This window comes from Prionailurus viverrinus, chromosome C2 (genome assembly GCF_022837055.1).
Source record: "Prionailurus viverrinus isolate Anna chromosome C2, UM_Priviv_1.0, whole genome shotgun sequence".
Classification (NCBI taxonomy): domain Eukaryota; kingdom Metazoa; phylum Chordata; class Mammalia; order Carnivora; family Felidae; genus Prionailurus; species Prionailurus viverrinus.
In genome coordinates this window covers 1,286,382-1,304,777 of record NC_062569.1, presented here as the reverse complement: position 1 = coordinate 1,304,777, position 18,396 = coordinate 1,286,382, and the positions used below count along the sequence as shown (strand labels likewise).

At 53.2% G+C, this 18,396-nt stretch overlaps 1 protein-coding gene across 6 annotated transcripts in view; it reads right to left on the bottom strand.

Annotated features, from left to right (window-relative positions):
* The window catches only part of ANO10 (anoctamin 10), a 270,273-nt gene that overhangs the window by 14,511 nt on the left and 237,366 nt on the right, over positions 1–18,396 (bottom strand). The window lies entirely within an intron of this gene.

Here is an 18,396-nt window from a genome sequence, read left to right as displayed (position 1 = left end):
GTTTTGTTTCGTTGACCCTGCCCACCTCCCCCCCCTCCATTATCAACATAGGGTATCTCTAGATATCTTTCCTGTTTTTCATATAAGGGTAGCATAATATACTCTTCTGCATCTTGCAAGATAAATCTTGGAGAGAGTTTTGTATCTATCAGAAATTGCAGGAAGTCCTTTTTCTTTTGGGTGCCCGCAGGATTTGTATGGACGGGACAATTCATTGAACTAGTCCCCTAAACCAGGATGTCCCTGTGACCTTTGAGTGTATCTGGGGGATAAGTTCTTGGGATTTTCTTTAGGCTATCAAACATCCTACTCTCTCTCATTAAACAAACAAACAGAATCCTCCCTTCCACCGCCTACCCCACTCTCCCTTCTGTGGACATCCAGTTTCCTTCTCGCTCTCCCAGCGGAACCTGCTCATAGAACGGTCTCTCTCAGCTGTTTTCTCATTCTGGCTCCCCAGCCACCCCTCCATGGCTCCCGGCCCGTGAACCCACTGAAAAAGATCCCCCTGAGGTCACCCGGCTGCCATGTTGCCGGACCCAAGGGCGTTCTCTGGGCTTCATCTGGCGCGTTCACGGCCGCCCCGGATACCCTGCCGCTACCCCCCCCCCCCCCCCCCCCCCCGCACCGCTGCCCGTGACTGTGACGCGGCACCTCACCTGGCCCTCCAGCCCTCCCACCTCCCCCGGCCCCATACCCAGCGTCTTCCGGAAGCAACCCCCAAGGGTCAACTCCAGGCCCTCCGCTCACTTTGCACCAGCACCCCCGCCAGAACATTCTGTGATGCCAGGAATGTTTGCTTAGCACTTAAAATGCGGTCAGTGCAACTGAGGAGCTGAATTGTTGGTCTGATTTAATTTGACCAGCTTAAACGTAAACGGCCACAGGCTACCGTGGGCGGTGCTCTCCCTGGGAGGGACCGCGCACCCCCGGCCGTGGTCACCGCCTGCACGCAGGGCACACACACATCCCTGCGCCCAGCTCAGATTTCCTTCCCAACTCACACAAGGCTCACAACACCAACGCCCGGCTGACCTCTCCCCTGGGATGCCGCCAAAGTGACAAAACTCAACCTGAGATCCTCTCCCGAAGCCGCGCGGTCTGCCCGCTCAGCGTGAGGTGCGCAGCTCGCGGCTCAGGAGCCTCAGAAGGCCAGGCGTGGCTGGCTTTGTCTCCTGAACAAAGGAGTGCTGTGCCTGCCCTCGACGTCTTGGTCACGGTCACAGGGCCCCTCGTGGAGCTGGTGCAACGGCCTCACCACGGGCCCACCTGCCTTCCCCCCCCCTCCGCCCCAGCCTGTCCTCACAGGCGCCCTCGCGCCGGAGACACCACTCCCAGCATGCCACGGTGCGGCTGCAGCTCTCACTTATTCGCGACTAGCCCGGCGAAGAGTCCCAGGTGCCCACCAGCCGTGCCGGGCGCCGCGCGGACGCCGGGGATCCCCCGAGCCCCCCGAGTCGAGTCCGGGTCCGGCAGCGAGCCGAGCAGGGCTGAGGCCTGGTGAGTGCCAGGAGTCCGTGGGGGGAAACGGGGCCGTAGTGGTCCGCCAGGGCTTGGGGCCAGGGCAGGCTGGAGAAGCACGCGCTTGGCCAAGAGTCATCGGGGAGGGTGTGTGCTGAGCCGTCGCCGAGAGGGGGCTCTGAGCAGCGAGGAGGTGACACCGCGGGATTAAGGTGGCAGCAAAGTCCAGAGAAGGAGACTGGGCCGGAGAGGGGGCCTCGGGGTCACGCCCCTTTGTCCCGGACACCATGCCTGCAGCCTCTGGTTACATCAGCTCCTTCGGCAGCCGAGCCTCTAGCTCACGGGAACTTGCAGCCCAGGAGGCAGCCCTGCTTTTTCACGTGTCGTTTGGTCACTTTTTTTTTTTTTTTTTTTTTAAAGTAAAACACAAGCCTTTCAGTTTGTCCTGATGACGTTTTCGCCTCTCCTTTCTGGCCTTCATCACCGAAGCCGGTCATGACCCTTTTGGATGCCTTCCTCCAGCACCTTCCGTGGCCTTTCCGCCGCCTTTACTGCTGGTTTCATTTCACGCATCCTCCGTTCTCGCAGCTGATCGCCAGCGTGAACCTGTCATAACACGGTACGCCCCCTCCGACTGCCACCTGGCGCCTTCCTTCCCTGCGCCAGGAGCCCATCTTTCCCTCCGGATGTCGGCAACGCCAGGCGCTTTCTCGCTTTCCCCGACGGTAACCAAACTCTGCCCAGTGGGGCTGGAGGGTAAGTCTCCTGAGGGACTTCTGGGCGAGATTTTCCTTCTGAGCAGACAGAGACTCTGGGGAGAAGCCACCTTTCCCCACCCCTGCCTCTGAGCAGGCGTGTGTGACGACAGCCTGCCTGGAGCCGCGGCGTCCGCCTGGCGACCGCGACGAAAGCCCAGATCCTGACCGCGCTGCGGGGAAAGAGGGCCCAAACCTACCTCGCTCCTCGGTGCCGTCGCCGGGCTGTTGGCCCACACGACGGCTTTTGTTACACTACACCGCACGTTCATTTAATGACTCTGAGTCTTTATATGGAAACAGCTCCGAGAGGTCCCAGGTTAGGAACGTCCCCACGGCTCATCGCTACTTACGTTCTCCCGTAAGTTACTAAGCGTCTCTCACCTAAACGTGTCGTGTCTGCGGTTTGGGGGTCTACATAGACCGAAGGCCCTGCCTGGGCGTGGTTTTCTCCCCTAAATCGCCAAGCTCTCTTGGTCACACGGGCCGACTTTCCAATGAGTCCATTCTCCTCGTGAGTTCTGAGGTGCTGCTTGCTCTACTCCGACGTTGTAGGCCTCGTCTAGAAACCCCAATGCGGCGGCCGTTCCATTCCATGCAGCCGTGTGTCTGCCCTTCCTTTCAGTCACAGGTCTTGACCTCCAGCGCGAACCAGCACCTCGCCTCCCTCTCCTCAGACTCTCCGGCATCGGGGGGGGGGGGGGGGGGGGGGGGGAGCGGCCCGGGAGCCGAGCTCCCGGGGGCCCTCAGGCGTGGCTCCTTCCTCGGCGTCTCCTCGGCAAGCCCCCCCCAGGTGCTGCCCCGCCCCCCTCATCCGTCCTTTCCTCGGAAGGCAGGCGGGCCTGCTGTCCGCCTCCGGTCCCCACGACGCCACGCCACGCACAAGCCTAGGGACAGAGCCGGCAGAGGAGGGACAGTCCCGGGGAGGGAAAAGGTGTGCACCCCCACACTTCATTCTCAGGGGACGTGGGGCAAGTTGAGGGGGACGGGCAGCGCGGCCACGTGTGGGCAGGTCAGCTTCCACGCGCGTGCCAAGGTGCCAGCACCCTTGCCCGGCCGCGCAGGCCCCACGTTTGCGTCCTCCGGGCCCACCTGCGGGCCCCGCGGCCGCCTGGGGGCCGCGGCAGGCTTCCTCCGGGCTGCCATTCTGTCCTCTTGCCCCGAGGCCCGGCATGCAGCTCCTCCTTGGAAAGCCCGGCCTCGCCCTCCGCGGGAAAACCTGCCGGCCTAAACCCCTCACCTGTTCTTCTTCCGGTGTGTCAAGTCCTTCCACCCTCCCCTCTCGACTCGTTCGCCCGGCTCCCTTCCTGGACTTCTTCCGTCCGTCCCGCACAGGACTGCTTAGTCCCCGCTAAAACGTTAGAGCCTAGACTTCTTCTAGCAGAAAGGTCAGCTAGCTTTTATAGGAAACAACTAAACCAACAATAACCCGTACACTTGCGTGCAGTTTCTACACCTGGAGGAACCGTGCTCGCGCGGGCGAAGCCGGCAGGAGGCCCGACCCTCCCGCCGCACCCCTGGGAGAGGGGCGACGCCTGCCTGCGGGGCACCTGGCCGCCCTGTCCCTGGTCCTCACGGAACCTCCCCCGCCGCCCTCGCGGTAACCGATCTGCGCAGAGTGAGGCCCCACGCCCACAGCCAACGAGCCCAGGTCTCAGCAGAGAAACACAGGGCTGCGTGGCTCCGAGCCACCGTTCTCCCCGATTCCCTCAAATTCCGTATTTTCCAGAGGAAAATGCCGAGGAAGGTGCCGCTGGCCCTTGAACAACGCAGGTTTGAAGCACGCTGGCCCACTTACCCACGGATTTTTTTTCCCAACAGATACAGTACAGCGGATGTCTTTTCCGTACGGTTTTCTTAATAACGCTTTCTTTTCTCTAGCCGCCTTCATTATAAGAATACAGTATGTAACACCTATTAATATACAGAATATGTATTAATCGACTATGTATGTTACTGGTAAGGCTTCCAGTCAAACAGCAGGCTATTAGTAGTGAAGTGTCTTGGGGGTCAAAAGTTACATGCAAATTTCAACTGCGTGGGGGGCGGGGAAGGTCAGTGCCTCTAACCCTCATGTCGTTCATGGGTCAACGGTGAGCTCCTCCGTGGCTTTTCTTGAGAACGGTTTTCATTATTTATTTATTTTCAATAATTTATTGTCACGTTAGCTAACGTATAGTGTAAGCAGCGTAACTATTTAACTAGTTAACTATCATGGAGTGTAAACAGGCTTCGGGAGTAGATTCCGTGATGTGAAAGCAGGTTTTGGATTTCAGCACACTACGGTTTTGCTGGACTCGTCCGCCGCCCCGCCTCTGCTCCCGTCCGGTAGGAAAAGGGGCAGCAGCTGTGGGGAGGACGCCGGAAGGCCGACCTGTCTGATGAAGCACGTTTCCACCCCACGGAGAGTAAAAGACTCTGTCCGAGAGGCCCCCCCCCCCCCCCCCCGACAGTCTTCTGGAAGATTCTCCTGCTTCTCTCTTAGCTTTCTCCTTATAGAAATGGCAGATTCTGAAAAGCAGGCTTTCAATTTTGATGACGTGCCATTTATCGATTTGTTCTTTTATGGATTGTGCTTAAGGGGCTTATCTAAGAAATCTTTGCCTAATGCAAGGCACAAAGATTTTATCCCTTCCTTTCTTCTAGAAGATTTATACTTTTAGGTTTTCTGTTTAGGTCTATGAGCCATTTTGGTATGAAGCATGGGTCCAAGTTCACTTCTGTTTTTCTGGCATCTGGATACCCAACTGTTTCCACACCATTTGTTGAAAAGACTATCCTTTCTCTACTGCACCACATCTGTGTCTTTGTCAAAAATCAGCGCATCCTGGTGTCTTTCTCATACTATTGGTTTTCTTCAAATATCTGATGCTCTGAGGTAGGATCTTCACAGAAAGAAGGACTAGGTGATCTTTGGTGATCCACTCCACCTAAGACTGGGTGACGAGAAGGGGCACTCTCCAGGGGCTTCCTCTCCCCGTGTCTCATCCGCCTTCACACCGTCCTCCCTCTGGATGCCCAGTGGAGGCTCTGTGTTTGCATACACCAACCTTTTGGATTTATGATTTTCTTGTGTTTTTCCTTTTGTGTAAATATGGTTTCCGGAGGAGGCAGAAGTAAATGGGAAGTCTGATTAGACCGCAATAAACCTTAGGGGTGTGTGGACTCACTTCCCCATCGAACGTTCACCGGTCCTCCCCGGATACAGAAAGCGGAGGTGGAGAGATCGCCAGGGATACCACATACAGAGAGTTGGCTGGCTGGCTGTGGTCTCATTCCTCACGTCTTCAAAAAGCTCTCCTGGCCACAGAAGACCATGGCTCTGTGTAGGGGGTGGCAGCGGTGGCCGGCACGGCCAGGCAAAGCGCAGGGATGCTAGAAACCACAGGGTCAGTAGCACGTACTTGGCCAAGAATCAGGCCACAGTCTGTCATGACACGGCCTTTTTCTGTTTTCCTTAATCGTCTTTCACCATGGACTGGAGTCTGCCTCTGGTTTGGTTTTTTTGTTTTTGTTTTTGTTTTTTTGAAGAAAAGTATGTATGTATGTATTTCTACTATCTAGTTAGTAATTAGGAGCGCTAGGTTTTAAAAACTATGTTGGGAGGTTTTTTCGTTTTTTGGTCCTAAAAGTATCAACAACCTTGGCCCCACAGACCACTCGTTTCAGCTTCCAGGGTAAGTAGCCTAAGACAGGCTCCAAAGCATTTACAAAGGAGCCAGCACTCTCCTTCACGCAATCTATTCCTGACCTAAAGGAGAACATAGTTTCAGCCTAAAGAACAAAATAAAAAAACTTCACAATTTCACATCTTGTTACGAAATCACTCTGGGTGATGACATTCCATCTTAAAAAGGGGGGAAAGGAGGAAAAAAGCAAACACAAAGTGTGGCACAAACAGACTTAAAGACTTGTTCCTTTTGTTACGGGGCCTCTGCTTACGCTGTTAGACTCTCTCGTTAATTTTGGTCTGGCTGTTTACACACATTTTTAATTTGTTCAATCGTTTCACAGACCAGTAGTTTCACGGTTCAGTTTGTTTCAGGCAAAGTGGAGTGTTACAAAAAATCCCAGACTATCTTCAGGTTGGAAAAATCAACGGATGGAAATCGGAACAACTGTCCATGACCGGTGGCTTCTTTTTGCTCTAATTACAGAATGGAGTTCCTTCTGTAAATGTAACTGTTCAGTACTAGCATAAAAGATACCGACGCAAACACACCCCTGGATTCCCCACCTTCCCCTGTCGTTCTCTGAAGGACCAGAAGCCGCCACATTTGCAGCTGCAGGTTTGGCTGGTGCTGACTCCGGAGTAAGAGCCAGGCTGGGGCACGGACTCTGAGACGGGGTCCCCGCGCCCCAGGGGACAGCAGAGGCTGTGCGCACAGCTGGTTTGGGCACACGGAGCCTGGGATATCCCCCAGTAGGCTTTTCCCTCCGCTCAGTCAGTGGCTGCAAAACTTGGGAAACAACAGGCGCCCCCCCCACCCCCGCCCTCCCCGGCACATCTGCTTATTTACTGGTTTTCCTTAAAGCAGATGGACACAAACCAAAAATTTAATTCTCATCAATCTAGGAAGTATTCCTATTTCCTATTCCTCATAGGAAGTACTCCTGTTCCTAGGAAGATTTCCTATTCAAAATCATAAAATATTTCACAAACACATGGAGTTGGGAAGAATGACAGAACCACCCCCACCCTCCCTCCCCTCCCCACCCCCCCAAGCTTCTTGAAGACAGGGACAGGCCAACACAACGGATTCCGCCTTGGAAGCCCTTCATCTTCTACCCTCCCCCCACGCAGAGGACTACTCCCCTGGGGTTGGCACTCCCCACTCCCACGTGGCTCTCCTCCCCCAATGTGTTACACCTACATGATGCATAGGACTGCTTTCCGTGTGTTAAAACTTCACGCGAGGGGCGCCCGGGTGGCTCAGTCGGTTGGGCATCCGACTTCGGCTCAGGTCATGATCTCATGGTTGGTGAGTTCGAGCCCCGCGTCGGGCTCTGTGCTGACAGCTCGGAGCCTGGAGCCTGCTTCCCATTCTGTGTCTCCCTCCCTCTCTCTCTGCCCCTCCCCCACTGGCACTCTGTCTCCCTCTCTCTCAAAAATAAATTAACATTAAAAATTTTTAAAAAAAAACACAAAAAACTTCATGCCAGTGACAGCCGGCCGCACAGGCTCCTGGGTAAACGGGCTCCTGGCGTGCTGGGGTTCTGACTCCTGTGCTCCTGTAGCAAGGACTCACCCTCCACCTGTGCCCTCGATCCCACAGCTGCCCGGTGCCCCACCAGCTCCACGGGGGACTGTCAGCCAGCCCAAGGAGGGGTGTTGAGGACGGACACACAGTCACGTATCTTCTCTTTGAGCTCGTCTAAAAACACACCCGGGGGTCCTCGCTGAGGATAACTGGACAACTGATAACCTCGAACGGGAAGCAAATCAGCCAGTGACACAAGACCCCAGTACCCCATCCGCAGTCTAGTGAGGACGTGAGCTCTGCTCCAGACAAATCAGAAGGGAGTTTTATCAGGAAACATCACAGCACTGCTGACACACGTTTTGTCTGGGGGCAAACTGCCACGTTGGGCACAAACCCAGGGTTAGAAGTGCCTCCCCTGTCCCCCCCCCCCCCTCCCCCCCCCCCCGGGCCAGGCCTGCAAAGCTCTCCATCTTGCTCAGGCTTCCAGCCCGCCCTCGGCATGTTTCCTCCTCCCCTTGCTGTCCCTGCCCTGGACACGGGACCTTGCAAACAGCGAGTACTCGGTGCGGGTGGGATCCCGCACAGGGGAGAGCCACGGTTCTCAAACTGTGCCCGGAGGCACCCCCGAGCACTGCTGGGAACTCTTAGGGGTGTTCCCTAAGAATATCACACGATATTCTGAATTTTGGAGAAAACCACAAAGACGCTCAGCTTCCAGCCGATGTCAGTTAAAAGCCCACAAAGGTTAGTCTTCCTCCTCACCTGGTGCTCAGTCTAATACCCAGTGAGAGGAGCCTTACTAAGGGGGGTGGTTCTGCCCGGGGGAGCAGAGAAAGGTCGTCTGGGCACCTGGGGAGCTTGGGGCCAGGCCGGCCTGTGTGGGTGCAGCAGCCAGGTGCCGAGGGCAGCCCGAGAGGACTGGGCTGCTCGAGGTATGTGGGAGAGGGAGAGCAGATGTGGCCTCTCACCGAACGGGGCTGGAGTGGGGTGCTGATGGGTGGGAGGGCCCTGCTCCCCAGAAGATGTGAAGAAGTATTTTCCCAGTACTGCACACACCCTGATCTCGTTCCAAGCAAAGGGAAGTCGCATGGTGACACTTTAGCTTAGCCACGCTTTGTGACATAGGCTTACTCAGCTCACCTATAAACTTAACTGCTAACCACCGCCCTCTCCCTCTTCGAACACGTGTTCTGCCTCCCAAACCACTAGCTTATAACCTGCTCCGGGGGACTGATTTCTTCTCTTTCGTCCTTTCGGTGCCTGTGGTGGGCGCCCTCGGTTTCACCCCCTGCGATTCCCATCTCCGGGTATCCATGCTTTGGACGTGGATACCTTCCCTGGGGTATGAGTGGGAGCTGGAACCTGCCTCTAATCAACAGAATGTGACAAAGGTGATGGGGTGTCACTCCTGTGATGGGCCGCATTATGTGACGAAGGCGAAGAGATTTTGCGGATGTAATGAATAAGCTGACTTCAAGTTAACCAGAAGAGAGATTCTCCTGAGTACGCTGGCCGTAATAAATCGAGAGCCCTTTCAAAAGGGGCGCGGGCTGTCCCTGAAGTCAGAGACTGGAGAAGGAGGCTGCCGTACCGCGGAGGTCTACAGAGAGGAACACGAGAAGGAAATGTGGGTGGCCTCCAGGACTGAAGAGTGGCCCCGGCACACAGCCGGCAAGAAGATGGGGACCTGACACTCACTATCACAGGAGACGCATCTGGCTCGAGACCGCAGAGCCTGAAGATCCTTCTCGAGTTGAACTCTGATGACACCACCAGTTAAGCTGTGCTCACAGAAACCGTGAGTTACTAAATGTGTCATTCTGGGCCACTAAGTGTGCGGTTGTTTGCTGCGAAGCCACAGAAAACCGACACGGTGCCCAAGGCAGAAATCACTTATGCTGCATTCTCAGTGCACTGAGCACAGGAAGCAGTTAAGCAGAGATGATCTCCAAAATTTTGCGGTTTTAAATAAGTGAAGATTTGGGGCGCCTGGGTGGCTCAGTCGGTTACGCGGCCGACTTCGGCTCAGGTCATGATCTTGCGTGATCTCGTGTGATCTCGCGTGATCTCGCGTGAGTTCGGGCCCCGCGTCGGGCTCTGTGCTGGCAGCTCAGAGCCTGGAGCCTGTTCCGGATTCTGTGTCTCCCTCTCTCTCTCTGACCCTCCCCCGTTCATCCTCTGTCTCTCTCTGTCGCAAAAGTAAATAAACGTTAAAAAAAATTTTTTTTAAAAATTAAATAAGTGAAGATTTAAAACACGCTTTAAGTCTGTGCTACAATTTTCGTCTGCCCACTGATCGAGCCTATCCTTTCAATCTTGAGCAGATCCAGATTCCTGCGGGTTGCTTGGCTTTTCTGACACACCGACCCTGGTTTTTCAGGATTTTGATGGCTCTATTCTTCGGTGAATTCTAGACTTTAATTCCAAGCAATCCTACCTGAAAAGAACCCCGGGGTCAACAGGGTGTTGTACTTGTGGACCCCTAGAACCGTTCACAGGGAGGAGGCCAAGCGGGGTGTAAGAATGGCCACTTCCATCCAGGGTGTGGCCCAGGAACGGTCGGTCACTCCGACCCAGTGACTTCTGTGAGCCCTCTGTGTTGTAACTTTATGAAGATTCAAAGCTTTCCGTTTATTTATGAGAAACTGACAAATTTCTCCTTAACGCTTTTTGATCTGTAGGTTTTTTTCCAAAGACCTAGAATTTCAACCTACAATGTATACTTATCATTAGCTAATTACGGACAAATTCATCTGATAGTGTTCGATTATCATCAGCTGCTTTGTCAAAGGTGATTACCTACTTCTTTGGGCCTGAAGAGAAAAACACTTTTGCTCTAATTTCCTCTAGGCGTCACAACAGTGAAGGCAGAATAGTTATTTTAGCCTCTCTTGAAAGCGTGCTGTGCAAAAGGACAAAGTCAAAGAATCACCCCCCCGCCCCAGAGCAGGGTCAGAGCATAAGGACAGGCTAACTCCAGATCCTTACTGTGACAACATGGTAAACAGCAACACATTCACCCTTACAGAAACGCGGCTCTCAGGGGAGCAGAGAGGATCCCATCTGCCATGGCAACCACTCAGTGCCATCTTCTGGAACCTCCTGGAAGGGCTTCCAGAGAGCACCTGTGCCTGGCTGAGGGGGGCCTAGGGTTCCTGCTCCCCTGGGGCCGGCCCGGCCTCCTCCGCCGTGTCTGAGCCCTCGCTGCTCAGAAACACGATGGAGACATCCAAAGAGATATTTGCAAATGCTTTCACTCACCATATTCAACTCATTTTCAAAACTTTGCAAGGGGGGGGGGCGTATTTAGTTAAAACTGATTGTGACCACATTTTCACAGGCAGAGCTTTGAACACTGTAAACTATTGCTGAAATCTCAGAGGCAAGAAAGGACCCACCATCCCCTGTTCGCTGCGAAGTTGAAACAAGAGTCACATCGTGATGCTGGTAAGTTATCGGCACATGGGCAGCTGTCTCTGGCACGCGCATCGTGGCCGAGGGAGCACTGGTTATTTATGACACCGAGGCTCTCACAGGATGAATCACGTGGCTCCCAGCTCACGACAGTCAAAGTAGGCAGAATGCACTCTAAAGCCGGGTGTGCTGAAGTCTCTCCCCCAAGCAAACGCCTTCTTCGTCTCCCTCGTGGCTCTCAGAGCTGTGCTGTATCCTCTGAGAAGGTTAAAGCTCGTTAGCTCTACAGCACAAAGCAGATGAAGTGAACACCACATGCCACTGACCACATTCCAACTTCTCTCCCCATCTTTGGGGATGCAGGCATTTTAAAGGACGGTGCCACTGATCACAGGACTGTCGTCTGAACGCTACGGGAGCCGCCCGGGGGATGCCCCCCCTCACAGCGTGCACCTCGAGTCTCCGCAGGGAGAGCTGCCCTGCAGCAATCCCAGAGGCCATCGCCTGCTCTGACACCTCAAGCTTAGCAATGACGACACCGAGGCAGAGGTTACGAGACTTGCCCAAGCTTGCCTGGCTTCTCCGAGCTGGAGCACAGACTGGATGGAATCCAGGCCTCGGACTCGTAAATTCTAGAGCACCGGGTAAGGTCCCTTGACCTGAAGGAGAGGGCCCAAATGACTGCAGGTGTTCTAAGCCCAGACCTCCTGTTTTCCTCCCGGCACTTCTCGGACTCCCAGGGGCAGGGCCTGTCTCCAAGGGTCCTCCAGAAGGTTAATGCTGCTGCCTCGCACCATGGCGCAGCCACGACCCTCTTTGGGAACACGCGTGCAAGTATGGGGTCACCAGTCGAGGGGCGCGGGCTCGCCGTTTCATGTACACCACCAGCAGCTAGGTACTGGGAAAACAGGCAGGCTCCCTCCTGGCTATTCCAGGACGCAGGTAGGTAAACCACGATCACGCGTAGCACGAAGGACGACCGTGCTGCGGCGGAGACCCAGAAGTCTGGAAAGAGGAGGAGAATGTTTCCAGGGGAGACAAGCGGGCAGAGGCAAGGAGCCAGGAGAGGAGGGAGACGAGGAAGCGCAGGGGCAAAAGCGCGAGCAGTGCCCTGGGAACCTGGTGCGCTTCTGTGTGGCCGCAGAGGAGGGCTGGCCGGGAGACGAGGCTGCAGAGGCAGCCACGGCGGGGGGGGAGGGGAGGGGTGGGCAGGGAGAGGGAGCCACAGAATCCGAAGGGGGCTCCAGGCTCCAAGCGGTCAGCACGGCGTCGGGCTCGAACTCGGGGACCTGAGCTGAAGTCGGACGCCCCACCGACTGAACCACCGAGGCGCCCCAAATGTTTTTTTTTGAGAGACAGCCACAGAGCGGGAGCGGGGGGAGAGACTGGGGGGGAGGGAGACGCAGAATCCGAAGCAGGCTCCAGGCTCCGAGCCGTCAGCACAGAGCCCGACGCGGGGTCCGAACTCACGGACCGTGAGTGAGATCGTGACCTGAGCCGGAGTCAGGCGCTTAACCGACAGAGCCACCCAGGCGCCCCGAGAGTTCCGTTTGTGTTGGGGAGAGAAAGCTGTGGTAGTGAAAGGGCAAGTGGGAGGGACAGGGGAGCCGCAGGAGAGCCCCCGAACAGAGACGGTGCGAGCCCCTAACAGATTCCTCAGCATATCCCCGACTAACGAGAAAGTTTCCCTAAACGAGTCCCGGTACCAGTGACGATCCCACGTTAGGGACCTCAATTCCTAACCCTAGCAACGGAAACCTAAAAACACAGCGTGTTACCTTAATGAGCGGTTCTTGGTCACACAGATTTCTCAGACGATGGAGAAGAAGAATCTCAGTTCATCTAAAAACTGATTTACTAACATAGTTCATCTATTGGTTATATCTCAGAGGCCGAAGCTACGTTCTTATACTCTGTAGAATGACAGTCTCTGTACTTTTTAAAGTACCAAATGAAAATAGAGACATAAGGGAAACCAGCAGGATATGCTGTGATTTTCAAAATGGGCTTGATTTTCAACTTAGTGCTTGCTCCTTTGAGGAATTCAAAGGTATAATTTTAGAGTCTGGCAACTGAAGAATTATAATCAGCACTTGCAATGTCACCAAATATATAGCCCTTCCAGATCTGCTCCTTCCATACAGCCCTGTGTCTTACTTACTGCCCTACTTAAGACGCACACAAGGCACACGAGACGTCTGCTGGATGAATGAGCGAAACCCGCGATCTGCAGTGGGCACGCTGTCCCGAGCCCAGGACTGGGTCGCCCTCCTCATGGCTTTTTCCCTCCACATTCTGGCTGAGGAGTCTAGGTACAAGATCAGTGGGAGAACTTTGCGGACCTAGCTATTTTCTGACTAGTTGCAGCAGCTGTCCACTAATCTCTTCTTGCTTTGAGTTGCCTTCGCTATGACCTCTTCAACATCCCTGGTGAAGCTGCTCTGAACCACACATCACCACCACCGCTGCCCAAACAGCCGACGCCCACGGAACAGGAGCGGAAACGCAGAGTCTGAGGAGCCACGGCCGTGGGGGGAGAAGAGGAAGTGCATGCTCTTACTTCCCCTATAGCCACGCATCTGTATCTTTCAGAATCTTCTTTCCCAGATGTAAAATCTGGTTTGCGTTACGGATCGCTAATTACGGCAGGGAACCGGAGTGAATGGTACCGGGTAATTTGAATATACAACAAAAGAACCATTACAACAACCAAAAACGTCCAAAAGCATGTGCGTATTACATTACTGAATTGTGAGTAAGATAAAAACCAACTAACCCATCTAATTTGTACTTCACACTTGAGGTTAATGTTAACAAAATACCGCATTAAAAACAAACAAACTTATAAAGGCTGAACGTCTCTCAAGTGTTTTAAGGGGAGTTTTTATATTACATTTGAATATCGTTCTCTTGTTTCAGCATGTTATTCCTGAAGACCCATCTTTAAAAAGGAAAGCAGGGGGAGGAAGAGAGCGATTTGAGTCCTTCATTTGTGCTCAAGGAGAAGCTAGGGGTGTTTCTGCCATGCTAATTGCTTTGACGATGCACAGTAAGATGTATTACGTTACGTGAGATTATCTAGCTTTTCCCTCCCCATCCAACAGAAGCTGAGCGAAAGGTAGAACCAAGGGCGTGAGAACAGTACACAAGTTGTGCTTGACTGTACTTTACTACGAAGTCACTGCAAAAAGACCTGTTCTCTAAGTAATTTCACATATGTCCTATTACTGTCATTTAAAGAAACAATTTTACAAAATATTCAACTCTTCTTGCTGTGCTCATGTCTGATTCTGCAGGGCAAGGGCATTTGCATCCTGTTACCCGGATTGTAGTGGAACCTTTCATGATGACAACATTGTGAGTCTTTCTCTATTCCTATTTTCTTAAAAACAAAGAAAGAAAGAAGGAAAGAAGGAAGGAAAGAGAAGAGAAGAGAAGAGAAAGACATCCCAAGCCTGCAGCATGCTAAACTACTCTGATGCGCTCTTGGACCCATATGAAAACCCTGATGTGCCTGCTCAAGCAGGGTGCCATTTATGTAACGGCAAGACGGTAATGTCCCCAAACCCATTCCGTCCCACTTACCTCATCTAACTGAACACTCGGAAAATTCACGTTCGCCCACTGCACATACTTTGAATACAACAGTGCCGTATTAGGGAAAGAGAGGTTTTCTGTGAACACTTCCAGGTAGAGACTATGACTCCTCGTGGTCTGAAGAGTAACCTCTCTCCGATGGCTCTCCGACGTAGGACGCCATCCTGTTAACACGGCACACAGAAGCTGACGCCTCTCTCACCGGGTTACCGTATGAAAAGTCCCATCACGTCAGCAGGACGAGGTCCTTCAGCTGGCATGTGTCCATTTTTGCGTGTGTGCACTGAGGCCAAATTATTCTTCCAACGATTATGTCTATCGCCTAAGGCAACAGGTGTTTAGATGGTCTGGTCCATGTGAACGCAGCGACCCTGTAGGGCGGCGGGTTTGGAACCCTGGACAGCGTGGCGGAGATGCTAATCTGACTTCACCGCAAAGCGAAGAGAGGCGACGCCCGCTCTGGGGCCACGCGTAACACCACCTTCAGCCCGGGGACATTCCGGTCAGGGAGACTCGCCCTCCCATTTTAACTGTTCTCCCTCAAAAGCAGATCACACGGATTCTGACGACGGTCTCACAGCTGTGAGAGTCTAAATGCAAATGGAAACTCGATGAAGGCGGATTGAGTGCGATTTAATCCTCTGGAAGCCCGGGAGGATATTAGAGAAGGGGAGCTTAATTTTGAAAAGACATTGTATTTTTCTTTGGTTCTCTGTTCCCTCGTCAGATCGGTGGAAATGAACTCGAAGTGCCTTGCAGAGCCGGCTGGCGACAGTGCTTCTGCAGGGCCCCGTTCGTGCTTTCTCTGGAGGGATGCCACCGTCACAGTGCTCAGAACAGTGGAAAATTTGTATTTTCGCTGCAAACAAGCAGATGGTTTCAAGTCTAATGGAGGACCATTTGAAGATGCCTGAGTCTGTATTTTGCAGCTCAGGAACAACTGTGTCTGGCGTATTGTTTCCCAGAAAAATCAACTTCAAGGGGATCAGCCACGTGCTAACCAACCATTTCTTCCTGAGACTGCCACCGTGTTAAGACATAATTAACTCACGAGAACCTAAGTTTCTTCTTCTCTCTACAGTTAACCTGATTGATTGGCGCACCCTGTGTCTGTCGGCAGGACAGGCCCGAGTTCCAGAGAGGAAAGATGTACGTACGTATTTTAACAAACAATTCTACAAGACAGGGGTATGTGGACTGTCACGAGCATTCCTGAAATTAGGGATGAAAGACAGCCAGGTCCTATAGCCAAATGTGAATGGAAATCGAACCCGCTCGGCCCCCCCCCCCCAACGACGACAGCTCATTACCACTCAGCCACCCCCTGGCCGAGTGCGCGTGTGGTCTGAACGGGGATCTGAGGGAGCCTGGGGGGGGGGGGGTGACACACAGCTTCCCACTGGGGGCAGATTGGAAATGCTGATGCAGTTGTTTTAAGAGAATATGGAAAAGGAGGCAAGCAGAGGTGACTGTCGAGATGCCTGGTGGTCTCCACCGTCCCAGGCAGGACACCGGCGATGGCTGAGAACACAGCCGACATACAGGCGCTGGACTGGCTCTTGGGAGCATCACCCTACTTCCTGTGGTTACTGTCCCCATTCCACAGGGCACTCCAGCATCACTGAGTCAGCGGCTTATCTCAAAACTAGTGCTGTCTAGACCTCAGGGCCTCTGTCACAGAGCACTCTTTCTGACCAAGTGAAAGAGACCACACAAATGGCAAACAATTGTCTTTATTCCCTGCCTTGTTGAAACAACAAAAATTATGTGCACTATGATCTCAAGCAAAAGCTCTACTATGGCAGGGCCATGAACAAAGCTGCACTCAGGATCTGGCAGGAGGCAGCTTCTGTTAGAGCTCTCGACTGTTCAGCCTTTTATTTCCTGTTTCTCCCACCCTACTTTGTACTTTCCTCAGCCCAAGCCTGGAGAGAGGCTTCTGGAGAGGAGGGACAGAGAGTGTTCTCCTCCCTAGGACGCATGCACTTCTTGGTTCCAGGTGAGACAGCCCCTCGTTTGCCATCTGGTATGGCAACGTTCAGAGGCGAGTTAATTATGACCATCGAAGGGGCGGGCCGTTTTCTTCAGGGGACAGCGAGTTAAGTTGGCGTCGGGCTGCATCTCTGACAGCGGGATCTGAATGAGGTCCGTCCCAACCTCTGCTCTTACAAGGAAAGCAGCCCGCATATCTCCCAGGCCCCACGGGGGTCAGCCGCACTGGAGGGGCTCCCCCACCAACGCCTGGCCAGCACGGGCCACTCGGAGAGGAGATGAGCCCCTCAACCCCAAGCCCCCCACTAAGAGAGGGCAGTCTTCACGAGGGCTGTCACCCTTATCCTTGACACACAGCTTCCCAAGCAGGAATGCTGGCCAAGAGCACAGGCCACGAGTCTGTGGCCATCCCGGGGGAGGGGTTGAGACCAGGGGTGCATGAATGCGCATCTGCAACGATCCACAGGAGAGAAAGCAGGATAGTTTGCTAAAAGGAAATGAAGTGGAGAGAGAGGGGGAGGGAGGGAGGGAGAGCGAGCGAGCGTGCACGCAAATAGTAACCCAAACATGAAGAATGAAGGTTAAAAGGAGGGCGGCGTATGGATAACATAAAATGCAAAGAATGGCCACTCTGGGCACGTAGGCCTTTTGCTTTCTTGAAAATCAGGAAAAAAGAAGAAGAGACAGAGATGGGGGGGGGGGGGTGCGGAAAAAAAGAAGACGGTGACTGACCTGCGCACACAGATTCCACAGAACCCTACCCTGCAACTCTGTCCTTCCATGTTGCTCTTGTACCACTATTCCTACTAGAAACCCTAAGCTCTCCTTTATTTCAAGCCCACTATGCGTGAATGTCGCCGCTGAAAGAGCAAGTAATTTCTGAAAATTCCGCTGTGATTTCTGAAAGCAGCCCACTGCCCGGGGAGGTGACCCCAGTTTTCATTTCCAGAAATCCACTTGAAGTCCAGATGAGCTGTGGTTGACTCGCATTTCAAAATGACCTGTTTTGGGTTAAAATACAGCTGGAGAGTAACCGTTTTGAAGGAACCACAGAGCTTGGGCAGGGTGGGGTGGTGGGGGTGGTGGGGGGTGGGGTGGGATCGGAGACAGCTCACGGCCAGAAAGTAGGTAAATGTCCAAAGCAGGCAGTTCCTTCTCTTTTGCAAGGTCTCCAAGGGTGGCGTTTGAAACCCATCCATTTCCAAGGGTGGAGTACTAAAAAGGAGTCTTTTGTCTCCCGGTGGTCAAGTTCTACATTGCACTCAGCAGAGAATTCTGTTATCCATACCCATCTGCTCTATGGTGGAAAACGGTGGACAAGCAATAGACTCAGACTCGGTTGCCGGCCCGGACCCGACTGCTTGCTTACCCCGTGTGGTTACTCCTGTCATTACGCCCATTTCACAGAGGAAGAAACTGAGGCCCATAGATGTTTGGTAACGTGCCCAGGGTTACTCAGCAGTGAAGCTGGGCTTCCCGAGACATGTATACCTGACTCCAAAAGCCATTTAACACCCAGGGCATGAAACCACCCATTCTGCTCCTGGCATATTTGATACCCTTCAGGGAACCAAAATGCTTCATTTAGGGCCCATGTTTTGGCACGCACATAGACATGACAATTCCTTAGCGAGTTTCTGGGTGGTAACTGTCTAATCACACGTCATTGTCACAGAAATGATTTGTGCACAGCTATCCTGAATAAAGTTCAAATCACCCAGAGCGATGTCTTTGGAAATGCTTTTCTACAACTTACATTAAAAAAAAAAAAAAAGAAAAAGCGAACTCATTAGTCCAAGAAGTCAAAAAAAGCAACCTGGTTTTCTTCTGCTTCCAATCAAAACAATATTTATCACATGGGAAAGGAGAGGCGTTGGTGCTGTGTTTCCCAGACATTTGGCAGTTCCTTTTCTCTCGTGCCTGTGACTAAAACCAGACTCGAAAATTAAAAATATGCCTCTCATTTTTTATTT